Source organism: Arctopsyche grandis, chromosome 13 (assembly GCF_051622035.1).
Source record: "Arctopsyche grandis isolate Sample6627 chromosome 13, ASM5162203v2, whole genome shotgun sequence".
Classification (NCBI taxonomy): Eukaryota; Metazoa; Arthropoda; class Insecta; order Trichoptera; family Hydropsychidae; genus Arctopsyche; species Arctopsyche grandis.
Window position 1 is genome coordinate 19,187,160 of NC_135367.1, and position 15,081 is coordinate 19,202,240.

Genomic DNA, 15,081 nt, shown 5'->3' on the forward strand with positions numbered 1-15,081 from the left:
GTTATTCTTAATGGTATTTTCTATTAGCTTGCTGTTAAAATCCCTGACATCCCTGACTATTCTCTTTTTAATTTCCTTATTTACTAGATTGTATTCTTGCTTATTATTATCCCTATCTAAATTCCTTTTATGCTTAATTAGGTTTTTTGTTTCCGCTGAAATTTTGCTTAATTTAATCTGTTTCCTGAATCCACCTAATTTCTTACCTGTTGAGGTTAGAACCGAACTAATTACAGTGTTCAATTCCTCGATGTCTGCTTCTGGGTTTAATTTCCCGTATCGATTTCCAAGTTCGAGTTCGAATTCCTTTTTCCTAGACCTTAGTTGAGCGAAATCTGGAGAGTTACTGCATCCTTTTATTAATTTCCTACGTTCGCAATTTATATTAATGGCCATCTTGGCACGGACTAATCTGTGATCGCTACCTATATCTACTTTACTTAAAACACTAACGTCTTTAACGGAGTGCAGGGCATTTGTTAGGATGAAATCGATCTCGTTTCTGTCTCCTTTAGGACTCTCCCAAGTCCACTTATTGTTGGTGTTTTTCCTGAAAAATGAATTAGTGATAAAGAGCCTGTTGTGTTCTGCGAATTCTATGAGGCGATCGCCTCTGTCGTTTCTTTGGCCGGTACCAAAATTGCCTACTGCTCTTTCTGTATTTGCCTTTTGTCCTATTTTTGCGTTAAAGTCGCCCATGATTATTTTAAAGTGGTGACGGCTATTATCGTATGCGTCCTGTATTTTTTCGTAGAAGTCTTCTATTTCCTCGTCTGGGTGGCTAGATGTGGGGGCGTACACTTGGAAGATTTGACAAGTGTACCTGCTCGAGATTCTTAATACTATATAGCATATACGTTCCGATATGTCGCTTATTTCTATAATATTTCTTTCTATTCTCTTATTGATAAGAAACCCTACTCCTCCTATTCTACCATTTGGTAGCCCTCTCCAGTAGAGACAGTTACCACTTTTTAGGATTATTTGGTTTTGCTGTTTTCGTCTTACTTCACTAAGTCCTATTATATCCCATTTGATATTTTCTAATTCATTCTCTAATGCAAGCACACTTCCTTCACTCGATAACGTTCTTACATTGTACGTGGCTAAATACAGGTTTCTATTAGCTAAGCTATCATCCATCGTCACTCTTACCTTGTTGGAGGTTTGGATATTATTTTTCTCGCATTTATCCAAGATGTGTTGAGAAAAAGGCGGTACTTGAGAGAGATTTCCATTCAAGGAGTGAGTTCTTACCGCCATAGACTCTTCTCTGTGGTCAGCTTTGACAGATAGTCATCCTAGGTATCACTTGGATCACTTATGAGTTATTACATGCCATTTAACAGGGTTACTTTGTAAGTGAAAGTAGTTAGTTATGATAATAATAGATTAGCAATTGTTATACTACTTTTTTACAGATCTTTATCGTGAGACGCCTCTTTGGAGACAACGGATTTATATATGTGAGTGCGGTTTGCAATTTAATATTTTAATAATAAATTTAGTAAAGAATATAAAATTACACGAATTACTTTAATATAAATTAAATATGAAAAAGAACTATTAGACAGTTGGGAAACACCGTTTCTGTTTGCTATTATTCTATTAAGTAAAGTTCGTTAAAAATTTTTGTCTGAAAGCAATTATGTGGAAGATTTATTGCTTCTGTGGGACCGAATTTTGACTGGCGAGCAGGGACCCTTATTTTTTTGTATTCAGGTAGGGAGATGTATCTCGTTCGTATACGCTTTTGTAACTGACACAAAATTAACACAAAATTTTTCGCAATCACTGATATTAAAAACGCTGTTAACGGCCGATCGTCTGTTTATTTTTACACTTAAATTATACTAGGATGCAATTAGTAAAATAAGTGATTAGATGGTTAAATTTTTAGATTAAATTTCGTGCAATAGCCGGGTTTAAGCGAGTAATAGCGGGAAGAACGCAGAAGCACGTCTTCCCCGCATGACACGAAAGACCGAACTCATATATATATATATATATATATATATATATATATATATATATATATATATATATATATATATATATATATATATATATATATATATTAATATATATATATATATATATATATATATATATATATATATATATATATATATATATATATATATATATATATATATATATATATATATATATATATATATATATATATGTATATATATATATATATATATATACATATATAATATTATAAGAAATACAACTTTATATACATATAAAGTTGGTTTGTAATCTGACATATAAAGTTGTAATATGCATAAACAAATGATTTTCTGGAACAGAAAATACATGATTTTTAATTTTATAGTATGAACCTTTTGGTCTGATACTATTTCTTATATTCTTCCGATTGGTTTTAAACTCTGCCATTTTGCGCGGTTTAGTCCCCGATAAAAATTTAAATTGCTTCCTCTAGTTCGATGGTGAATGATAATCGTAATAAACAAGTTTAAAAATCCAATACAATCAATCTTTACTGAGATACATAATAAAGCCTTGTAAAAAATATCTGAAATATCACAACCCTTAAATCTTCTACTTTCTCTTGTGTCACCTAATCGAATTTGACAACCTTGTTTTGGAATAGTCTCGCTAGAGTTCACACATAAAGGTCAATGGCAACACCCCCCCCCCCCTTTCCCACCAAAATATTTGGCAAAAATTCGAGTAAAAAAGAGGAAAGCAAAAAAAAAAACTAACATCCGGAAAACGTAACACGCATAACGTGTATACAAGAAAAGAGTATCCCCGAATTCGCACTAAAAGCTTGTAAATGGCGAGTTAAGTGGTCTGCGATTTTCAAAACGTGTGATGCCCAATAAATTTATTCTCTAATAAAATAATTTATTTTCGGAGTTGATTTCATAAATTCAAAGTGTACAATGCGAAAATTCACTTGCCAATTTTATAATAGATTTTCTTTTTATAAATTCAACCGAATCAAAGCATAAATATTTTAATGTCACGTAATGCATGTAATTGAATTGGCACTGGAAATCGCGAATAAAATTATAACAACGAGGAATTTGAACGACATCGGTGTTATGTCCATTGGATTTGGCGGTCTGCGGACTTCGACCAAGTGTAGATTTTCCCTGCATCCGAAATCGACCTAGTTACGCAGTTTGGCTTCTACGCGCGCCTGTATTTGAGAATCGGCGGTGACCCGAAGCGGGGAGTCGTCGAGTATAAATAGGCGAGCAAAACGATTCATTGTCAAGGCCACGATTCACATATTTTTAACGAAAAATATATGAAAAATGTGAAATACTGATGGAAAAAATGGATTTAGCGACTCACGCGAACAACATCATGATCTGCGAAATGGCTATCAACGTCAATGAGTGACCTATCCGTGCCAAATTCGGCAAAAAAAAAATGTAAAAGGAGAAGTGTATAATATTATGGAAAATGTAAATACATACCTTGATACAATCGATCTGCCCCTCCTCTTGTTCCCTCCAAGTCTTCTCTGCCACATCAACCAAAATGTTCAAACATATGTATATTTCTTGTCCACGTGTACAAATGATGTTTAAAGTACATACTCAAGTCACAGAAACTCAAATAACAGAAATCTAAAAATAGATTAATACATAATTTTTTAATGAAAATATTGACAAAACAATGCTTATTTAAATATAACATATAGTTATATTCATTATAATAATCTCTACTTCATGTAAAGATATTTATTTTAAAAAAAAATCTTTTGTGCCATTATGCTTTTAATATTAAAAAATTATGTATTAATATTAAACCTTAATATTAATATTAAACCTTATTATGGCTTTACAGTTTCCCAATACGCCACTATGACGATATACATATGTACATATACGCATATGATATGACGCTTTGGGCCAGCCAACCTGTCAGGTCACACTGGTCATTTTATTGTTATTATTATTATAAAATAATAAATTAATTAATAAATATACATATTATAAGAGACAAAAATATATAAAAAAACATAAAAAAGAGGAAAAGAATGCAGCGTGAATACACACTTTAAATTTAAATACGTACATACATATATGAAACTTCAAAACACATGCACGGGTGCACAAAATAAAAAAAAAAATTTGCATACTAAATACATGCATACATGCATAAAAAGTACTTACAGATAAGTATGTATACATAAGTACATTGTATATATATATAATTACATTGTATATAAACTGTGACGCGGGGCTATGCGGTGCATGCGGGCCCCTAGTGTGGGGAGGGGGAGGGGTGAGAGGATCTCCAAATATTAATACATATATTTTAATGAAAATAAAGTTAATAAAATTAACAATTAACATTAAGACAATCAATTCACACTAACTGAAAACGTCAAGTATGTATTCAAAATACAATTTTATGAAAAGCGAATTCTCTGAAGTGTATCTATACGATTTTTTTTTGTTATTTTTTCATTTTGCTATAGAATGCATACATATTATATATACATTTATATAAAAAATAGTAAAGAATTGACATTTAGTAAATTAAAATTAATAAAAGACTAAAGAAGAAATTCATCGGTCAATTCAGATTAGTGAACTTTCAATATTAAGTATTGAACATGAAGGTGATCAAAAAAAGTGATTGCAGAATTTGCAAATTTGGAGACGAAGGACATATACAATTTGTAAGCTCATTTACTTCATCAAAAAACAATTTGCATGTGGGCCAATTTTTTCTAGATATAAGTCACTGATTCGTATGTATATTTGTATATAGATTTCAGCAGATTCTAAAATATTAAATAGGTTGGTAACCATATTTTGCACGTCATTGTACTTAATATTACAATAATTTTTAAATTTTGTATTACATATTATATATTTGTCATTGAAAAATTTTTTATCAGGATGCCATTGATTACCATAAACTTATTTAAATCTAAAAAATGTCGAAATAATAGAAAAGAATCATTGTTATCAGATGCTCATGGCGTATGTACATATGTATTTTAAGTGTCCAGTTTCTTAATTTGATAAATTGCAATATATAAAATACCCCGTAAAAGAAAATCATGTATCATTTTATATTCCTTATATATGTATGTTCGCTCTAGATGAAATTCATTGACGTCATTGTAATACATACATACATTGGTATTCGTATAAAGTAGACATTTTGATATACAACTTTTGTTCAAAGTGTTGGATGAATCCGTAAAGATTTATGTATATTCCTCTTAAAATACTGGTCACTTAGAATAACATACATTTTTTTTAAATATATGTAGATATGGTATTTTATTTCAAATACATATAAAATTCTGATTTACCGGCTTATAAGAATCTATTGTTATTTACTTCCGTGGTTCACACTGTAAACATTTCAAGTGTATCCAATAATAATTGGGCTTTGATAGACAGATGCACATCATGCTTGAATGAGGCAAATGATCGCAAACGTTTCACCTGAAAAACACAATGAATTGAATTTGAAAAAGTTGGGCGAATAATAATATTGATTTGTACTTTAGAGGGAAGGTTTGCTTTGCACGCTTAGAGTTCAGGAATTTCCTCTGATGGGGCAGTTTTCTAGAAAAACCGTTCGGATGACTCAATGGCAAATGTATGCACATATAATAAATTTTATATTACGAAATCACTCTGGATCGGATGAGAATCGGAATTCGTGAATAGTAAAGACGCAATTCGTGAATTTTTATTTTCGTCTGACCTAGACAAGTTGCCCAAGATCACGGTCGACAGTGAAACTGTGTGACGAGTACGACTGGTGTAAATAAATAATGAACGTTGCTAAGCTGGAAATTTCTATAACAAAAACAAATGCAACATTTTTTTATATATGGAAAAACTAATAGCTTCATGAAAAGATGATTCTGTAAAGTTTGATTGAATATATTTGACCTACAGAAGTATATACCAGTAGTGAAAAGGCGAATGGAAAATGTAATAATAAATTGGATATTCTCGTAACTATTCGAACTTGAATGTTCGTTAGACGTGTGCATTCTATCCTTGAAATTGTAAATATATAAAGGAGAGCGTAAGCGAACTGCAATTATTTTTAAACTGGCACGAATTTCTTCGTAGTTCACCGTGCTCGTAATATGTATCATAATTTTTTGTAAACGTTTTATCAACATAGAAAATCGCTACAAACGCGGAAATCTGTGTGCGTAGATATAACGGTTCATGTACGACTTCCTGGTTCCCTTCTTTTTTCATGACATCATGTGCACGTTAGTGGGGTAACCTTGGTGGGGACAACTTTTATCGAAATAATCTACTGTAGTCGGATTTGAGTGTAAATTTTTGTTTATTTGAAGAATGATGGCATTGAATGTTTGTTAAATGATACATTGAGGGATTAAAATAGTGAGATATAGTATAAATGTTGTTTAATGATTGAAAAAAATGACAAAAAGTGAATCTCCCCGGCGGGGAATCGAACCCCGGTCTCCCGCGTGACAGGCGGGGATACTGACCACTATACTACCGAGGACTGTGAGAAAGGCTAACTTATTTTCGTATAAGAATATAAAAATTCTATTATTTGAATTTAAATAAATTAAAACAAAATATATATATATTAGCAATTTTAATATTTAATTAATTAATATAACAAATAAAAAAAGTATTTATACGATTCAAATCATAAAACAACATAAAATTGTCGTCACACATACTACTGCCATCTATCGGCAGATTTGAATACTACCGCACAGGTTTTCTTTAACTTTTCCGTTCGAATGTATTTTCGTACACCAATTTTCGATTATGTAATGAAATTTTTACGACAATAGGTGCTTGTATAGTAATTTAAATTGGTGTTGTCTGAGTAATGGAAATATTCCTCGGAAACACGCTACCTATCTGCCTAATATTGTCGATACGTATGCGGGTAAGCCATACTAGCAATTATAAGGTTGAAGTTTATGAGGTTAAATGGGCTACAATTTTTGACCTTGTCTACAGAGCATGGGTGACATTGAAACAAAAAGAGCACATAAATATTCGTGAACAATTACTTACATTTGTTTACTGACACACGCGCAGTTTCATTGTGTAATGCGATGAAATTGCTTTTATAGATAGTCTTTTCGAAAACAATTTGGAAGGATCTAATACATCTCACAAATTTAATTTGATTAGTAGGTATTATAGAAATATCCTAGTGATTACATATTTTTTTGTGGAAATCCGTTTTTGATTTAAAATCAGAGATCTTGTCATGGATCGGCTGTAAAGTTAATAACACTTTTATTGCGTAAATAAAGCATATACGTACGCGGGTTAAGGGTTAATTCGGTCGATTGAAAGCTTCCGTTACTATGAAGGCATAATAAAAAAAAGTTCAACGTTAACTTTAACACAATGGAATATACGCTTCGTTCGGTTTGACAGTGAACCGAGTTCAATTGAGGAAAAATTAATTTAAATCAGTATAGGGTGCGGCAGAAAGACAGTCGATTATAATTTTTAATTTGGAGTTGACTTTGAACCTATTTTGTATGAAGATTAATCGGATAATGATACATAATATTATATAAAGATTAATTAGATACATTCATTAATTCTACAAAAAAAAAAAAACCACTTCTTCACTATGTCTTTTGAATGTAATTCATGTGTGTAGTAGAAATGTCTTATAAAAAAAATATTTTTTATATGAAAATTGTGCAATGTAAATTCTGGAAATCTCTTTTATATTACACAATTCGACAAATAATGATTATTTATCTTGTATACCAATTTAAAGAATTCAAAGAATCCGAGCGATGCACTTATAACCTTTCAACACCTCGTCAATTCTCACCCCCAAGTGTCTCGAGTATGACATGCACTTCTACAGCATCGGTTACAACAACAGGTCTAATTTCTGTCCTTTTTTTTTAAACATAATATGTAGTACGACACATATAGTAAACGTCGGTTCAATTCAGTGTAATTGAACTTCAACGTTGTCTGGCCGAGCGTCCCTCGTCCTTAACCGAGGTCTTTGACCCATTTATTTATGAATAGAGCAGAAGCCCTTCAGCTCGACAACGCCATACAGCGTCTGGAGCTGGCTTTGTATTTTATACAAATGTACATATGACCGGAGATTCTCAAATGTACCTAAAAATACGCCCAGACCGCATTGTGAATGCACAATTGCGCACAGGTATAAGGCACAATTTTTGCGAGAGACTTTATTAACGTTGGGTCGGAACAAGTCTTAAGATTTTAAATTGAATTTTTACATACATACATTGTATGTTTGTATGCATATAAAACTCTAAATCAATAAAATATTAGCTAAAGAAAATTTAAATGATTTCTAACAAACGTTACAAACGAACTAACGTAACCATACTAACACACTTGTGAAGAGTCTCGTTGATTACTACAAAATGTATATACCCTTCAGGTATAACACACAGATTACCTAAACACAATCTACTTTAGGTCATCGACTTTAGAGAGTTTTTAATTAATATTATGTATTAGATGTATTATGAGCATTTATAAGAATTGTAAATAGGTTTTTGAGTTATTTTTCCTATTATGCTGTACATTAACATTAGAATAATCTAATACTATGATTACTAACCAAATTAAATTAAATTGTAAAATAGAAAATGATCAGTTGATCAGTAGCTATTAAAACAGATATAAGGTGTATTGTGAACATAATTTCGTAATAATAAAAAGCATTTAAAAATCAAAAAAAAAAATCAAACTAACACAATTTGGCAACCCTATATTTTATTAAACCGCTTTAATGTTTCGTCACCAAATTTAATAGAATAATATTAAATACAAAAATTTTACTTCTGTGCGCAATTTTTAATCGAAAAACTTTGATGGCTTCATATCAAGTAAAAAAATAAAGTCTTATAGAGCGCAATTATATCCAGCAAAATTAAACGAATTATGACCCCTAGAAGGTGACTATTTATTAATTGAAATGCGAAAAAATTCCACTTTAATGTTTCGTCACCAAATTTAATAGAATAATATTAAATACAAAAATTTGACTTCTGTGCGCAATTTTTAATCGAAAAACTTCGATGGCTTCATATCAAGTAAAAAAATAAAGTCTTATAGAGCGCAATTATATCCAGCAAAATTAAACGCATTATGACCCCTAGAAGGTGACTATTTATTAATTGAAATGCGAAAAAATTCCTCAGCATGTCCATTCAGTATTTCTTTAAAAAAGCAAAGTTTAACCACAACATTCAACGGAAATTTTGGATAGCGCTTGCCAATCGATTTACAAATTCCAAAGTTGATTCACGATCGGCACGTTCATTCATAAACGAATGTCAAAAGGACAAAGTGTGCATATTTCAGCAACAGTTTATAAATCAGCGTCACTTTCTCACGGGCTATAGAGGACATTTATGACGTTTAGAGTTCAAGTTGACGGGTTGACGTGTTGCACATCAGGATTGTGCTTGGCTCGGTGCAACTGCAAGGGAACGTTGACCGTCTGAGCCCTTCGCAAGTAGGTACATGTGTATTACCTGCCCACCACCTTTCGTACCTTTTAATGCGCGAATGTAGGTACCTTTCCAGACGAGATGTGGCTTGTGCAATTCCTCGCTGAAATTTCTCGACAAGACGAGTTCAAGGAGCTCAAGTTTTATTCGCATTATTTCAACTAAAGCAATGTCAACGAGAGAGGGCAAATATTTCATATAGCATTACTTAGAAGTTTCGAGTACATATTCCAGACTATGCGATGTGGTTTTTAATCATTTTTATGTATTTCAATAGATAAATCTTTTATTATATATTGGAGAGTATTGAACGAACTTTGATCTTCAAATTAATGTATGTATTTGACATGATAAAATTTTGCCTAAAGCTAATAAAAATCTGTCGTTCAACTTTTTTATAAAATCAGACTCGTATCAATTGCATAGAATCAAATTTTGTAAAACACACACGCTTGGTTCTTTTTATTTTTTAAATAAACCCTCAAATTTTCATAAGACGATATGTATGTATATGCATAAATTTGCATTTGAAGATAAATCTTCATACCTAAACATAAACTAGGATAAGATAGGACATTATTAAACGAAATAATAATAAGGAGAAAGGCACAACGAAATATTATAGCATGGAAAATTATAAAGCTTAACTTCACAAAAAAATTATAAATAATGAAATTATTAATATCTATTCACTTTCACGCGTAACAAATTAGCACGCGCACGGCATCAACGATAATATTCTTTAAATAAATTTAAAATCATTTACCTCTTGAATTAGTACGTTTAGATTAAGAAAAAAAAATTATGAGATAGAAAATCAAACGCGATGAAATAAAATACAGACCAATTAAACTTATAATAGCATGGGAAAAGTATTTGTAAAAAAAAAAAGAAATTGAAAATTTGCTAGATAATCAATTATAAGTATTTTAAAACAACAAAAAAAATGAAAATCAATAAAGAAAACACGTGAATATTTATTCCAATACTCACTTTTAACATAGCAATATTAGATTTTGATTCAAAGACAGCAAGTGCTAAAAAACTGTAAAAATTGCGAATTTTTTTAAACGATCATGTGTCATAAGTGAGGGAAAACATCATCAAAAATCATTGTCATATTCGAATTTATTGGGTCAAACTTAGTAAATATTGATTAATCTTCGCTCCGGTATATATTTTTTTGTTGCTCGATGGAATCGATCTACTGGCTTTTGATATTGAAATATAATAAACAGCATAATTCATAATCAATGCTTTGCTTTTTGACTGCAGTCGAATATTCAAATAATTTATCGTTAAAATACTCAGACAGGCTTCATCTTAATTAAATGATGTGAAACATTTAATCGTCAAATAGCAAGTTATAATTTATTACAAATATTATATCTTTATAAAATTGAAGAAAAAATTATTTATTGTGAAAATCAATTAGCACTCATGCAAACAATTTTAATAAATAATTTATGAATTTATTTAACGGGAATAAACGGTTTTATGAATTGTTTACTAGCTTTATATTTGAAATTTATTAATTACTCAAAGGAATTCTACGAACTTCAAATATTAATTCAATATTATTTATATAGAATTTCAATTTTTAATACCGAGAATCAGCACAAATTTTGAATATATCAACAATTATTATTATAAGAAGAGAATATCTCATACGGGCGTTTACAGGGTCACGACTGAAATATGTAGAGGTGACTTTGTATTTAGAGGATTTCCATCAAATTTATGAACGATTGGGGTGAGATTCGTAAGGTGACTTTTCCCATTAGAAGTCAACTTCGAAGGGGGCTGGGTTTTTTTATCACATTCGGATATGGACCTTCGATCCTGAGTGTTGGATTAATTTTTTGAAAGGGTGTGAGGTGCAATTTAGGGATGTTAATTGGGACTAGGAATGTCATTAGGGAGATGTGGGGGAGTCTGGTTCTCCCACCTACCCACCCATCGGCTTGGCCCACGCGCGTGAGTCACGCTTAGTGAACGGGTATCCCTGTCTTGTCGGAAAGCAACAGGACTTAGACGACTACAAGGACAAAACTTCTTCCAGACGATCCTAAAATTCACATTCCTTTGTTTGACTCGTTGCCTGTCTACATACTTGTACTCATTGCACCATACATTTCATCTAACAATAAACGACCTCGAAATTCATCAACCTTATACAGGACACGAATCTCAGAACTTAATGTTGCGTACTTAATTTTGAACGCTGGTGGAATATTTTCATTCCTGCATTTAAGTATCAACTCAGTTATACTTTCTTATTGTTTCCTTTTTGCTTTTATTTTAATGGAAGAAGAGTACAGAAGTGTGGAAGTAAGAAGATAATGATTTAATATGGAAATATCCTATCGACTTGTCTAGATATGTAGTCTTGATGAGAGTGCTCTTCAGTAGTTTATCTTTATTTTTCAGGAAAAATACAATGAAAGGACGGTAAAATCAATTATGTAACTAGGACTCAACAATTTTGCACGGAATACATAGTCTTATCGATTAACCTAGATAAAATGTGCAAATTCTCAATATTAAACAGTTTTCAATACATTACTTAAGCGAAATTTGTATTCTAACATCAATTGTAGATAAAAACTAATGATTATTAATTAACACGTGGACACGGGCTATGACGACTAATCAAGTATGAAATCATAAAAAAGTATATATTTTTACTACTTATCGTCATGAATCAACACAATACTATATATAATATTATATAAAATCGAATCATACGATTTCAAATTCTCATCCTTCGTTATATATATTATTATACTATGTAATATTAATTTATTTAAAATTTATTGACTTGAAATGTGTAAAACACGTTATTCAATCAATCCAAATATTTGAACTTGTAATTTGACATAAATTTAACATTTTAAATTGCTGTTTTTATCCCTGACATTCCATCAATGGATGTTTTTATTTTGAAGTTTTTGAATCGATCCAAAAATTCTACGTCATCCTTTAAATTTGCAATCATGACAAGACGCATTCTTGTCGATCTCATTTCAATGCAGACGTTCCATTTCTACACATAGAAATTGAAGAGTAAAATAGTTTAAAATTCGCATTATTGCTCCTATGCAAACCACAGTCAGAATGTTTACGACGGCGAAATCCAACGACATTCTATATTTGGTACGCATCTTCGAATATTCCAGTGATATCAAAGTATCAACATAAATTTAGCCACAACTTTGAGCAATGCTGCGTAATCTTACAAATTTAAAAATAGTACGTGAAAATATTTTCATTTCGGCACATTTGTGCGATAAATTGCATAACATTTAAATTTATTGTGTATATATATTTTTATGCACGTATTGCATTTTTACCGCACACGACAAGGTTACCTCAGTGATAATATTCGTATGTATATTTAATATAGACTTCAAGCAGACTAAAATATTTAATTAAAACACGAAAGATATATAAAATAACGCGTGGGTAAATTTTTAAAAGGTCGTGCGTTTGACCGTATCACAAAGAAAGTACAAATCGCAGATAGAAAGGTCGACCTCTGAGAAAAAATGAATAAAAAAACATATACAGAAAAAAGGGGGGCGTTATGTTGATCCCTGGAGAATACTATCTGTTTTCATGTACCCAAGTTAACCCAGGTCGTATCTCGATGTGCCGAAATGAGTGTTCGAGATAATAAGATATACGCGCGTTACTCCAATGCGTGATATTATTTGTACGTACAAAGCTATCCCTGTGGGATCCGTGGCAAAGAAACGATTTATAGCTCCGAAGTAAAAAAAATAAAATGATATTATGAAGCTATGGTTTATTAAAGTACACGTGTATACATTTGGCAATTCGAAAAAATTGAGATGAAATTGAATTCCTTGGAATGATACCGCCGATAGCTTATCGCGGTAGATGAATTTAATCTTTTATGTATGTACATACAAAATTCAAAATATAAATATACATTGGAAAATAAAAGTGAATGACTATAACACTTGAAATATAGTGCACTTTATGTATCATATGGAAATAAATGTAAGAATTTAATAACTTTCAATAACCAGCCGAATTCTGACTATGCTATTAATTCAATTAACTTTCTTACAACTTAATTCAAATTAGGAATTGTGCGAAAAAACTTGTTTTACTATTTTTAGACATGACCTAATCGACATATTAATTTTTGCACATTCTTACAAATATTATGTTGACTTTTTACAACCACAGAATTGTTGAGATTACGTTGACTAAGGAAACATGAATCAAAAAGTTCATTCTGAAAGGATACGGAGAGTTTTTCCTCAAACAACAGGTGAAACTCGTTTAAATAAATGCTTCATATGCAATGATGTATTTCAAAATTTTACATCATTTCTTAATAAAATGTAATCTTCTCTATAGTCATTTGGAAACAATATTGATCCATTTTTTAGATTAATTCCACAAAAAACCGTGCTAGAGTCAGTACAATATTTCTCATAATAAATCTAGTCAAATCATTGATGGATAACAAATTACATATATTCGTTTTCTATTAATTAATTCTGAATTGATCTCTAGCTGACTTCTATAAATCATACGATCTTTGCAGAATGGATAGATCTGCTGCTTGGAAGAAAATTCCAAAATCAATAGTGGGATACTCTTTTGAGAAATGTTGCTTAAACAACGCTCTTGATTTTACAGAAATTTAAATTCTGTGCGGAAATATAGAAATCAACGATTAAAAAAAATATGAAACTGAATCTGAAGCTTCTACCTATATTTAACCTATATATGTAAGATAGACTGGTTATGCAACACAAAAGATGAGATGGCTGATATATGTATGTACGTGAGAGAGTTAAGCATGAAAGCAAAAAAAAAAAACGGATCTTGAGATAAACAATTGATTGAGTCAGCTAAACACGAAAAATAAAATACTAGACTATGAAATTGTCGAAGAATATTTTTATCTTGGATTAGTTATCTCAAATGATGGTGGATTTGAAACTGAAATTAAAAGATGAACGGCAAAGACCCAAATGTGGAAGGACAGATCTATCACCACATCGATGAAGGTTCGTCTAGTCAAAAATTAATATTTTGAGCATATACTCGGTTCTTTCGGACATAGATATGTATATGTATGTATTTCAACATAAAAATATGTATTTAATTTTATAAATAAAATTTTTATTTAATTTATAAATGTATTTTTTCTCTTTTCTGTTATATTTTCGACCATTCTGGCGTATTGGGGATTCCTGTAATCCTATAATGGTCCAAACTTAAATAAATAAAATGACTTAGGTGATTGGAATAGCGGAATGCCGAGAAAGATTTTTTTAAAGAGTGTTTTTTATTATTTTTATTTCTGACATTTAAAAATAAGGGTGCGTCTAATAATCTTATAATCTACATATATATATAAAATTGAATGTCTGTTTGTCTGTCTATCTGTCTGTATCGTATAGGCTTCTAAATCACTCAACCGATTACGATGGAACTTTCAGAATTTGTTGTATGCATATCCGGGAAGCTTACTGTGAAAAGAAAATGGAAAAAAACCTCTTTATAATAATATTCGTAATTACGATTTTACCGACGCGAAA

General features: G+C 30.9%; 1 non-coding gene across 1 annotated transcript; it reads right to left on the reverse strand.

Annotated features, from left to right (window-relative positions):
• Positions 1 to 6,438: 6,438 nt before the first annotated feature.
• Positions 6,439 to 6,510, reverse strand: TRNAD-GUC (transfer RNA aspartic acid (anticodon GUC)). The gene has a single exon. It is a non-coding gene; the product is annotated as a tRNA-Asp (tRNA).
• Positions 6,511 to 15,081: the final 8,571 nt, after the last annotated feature.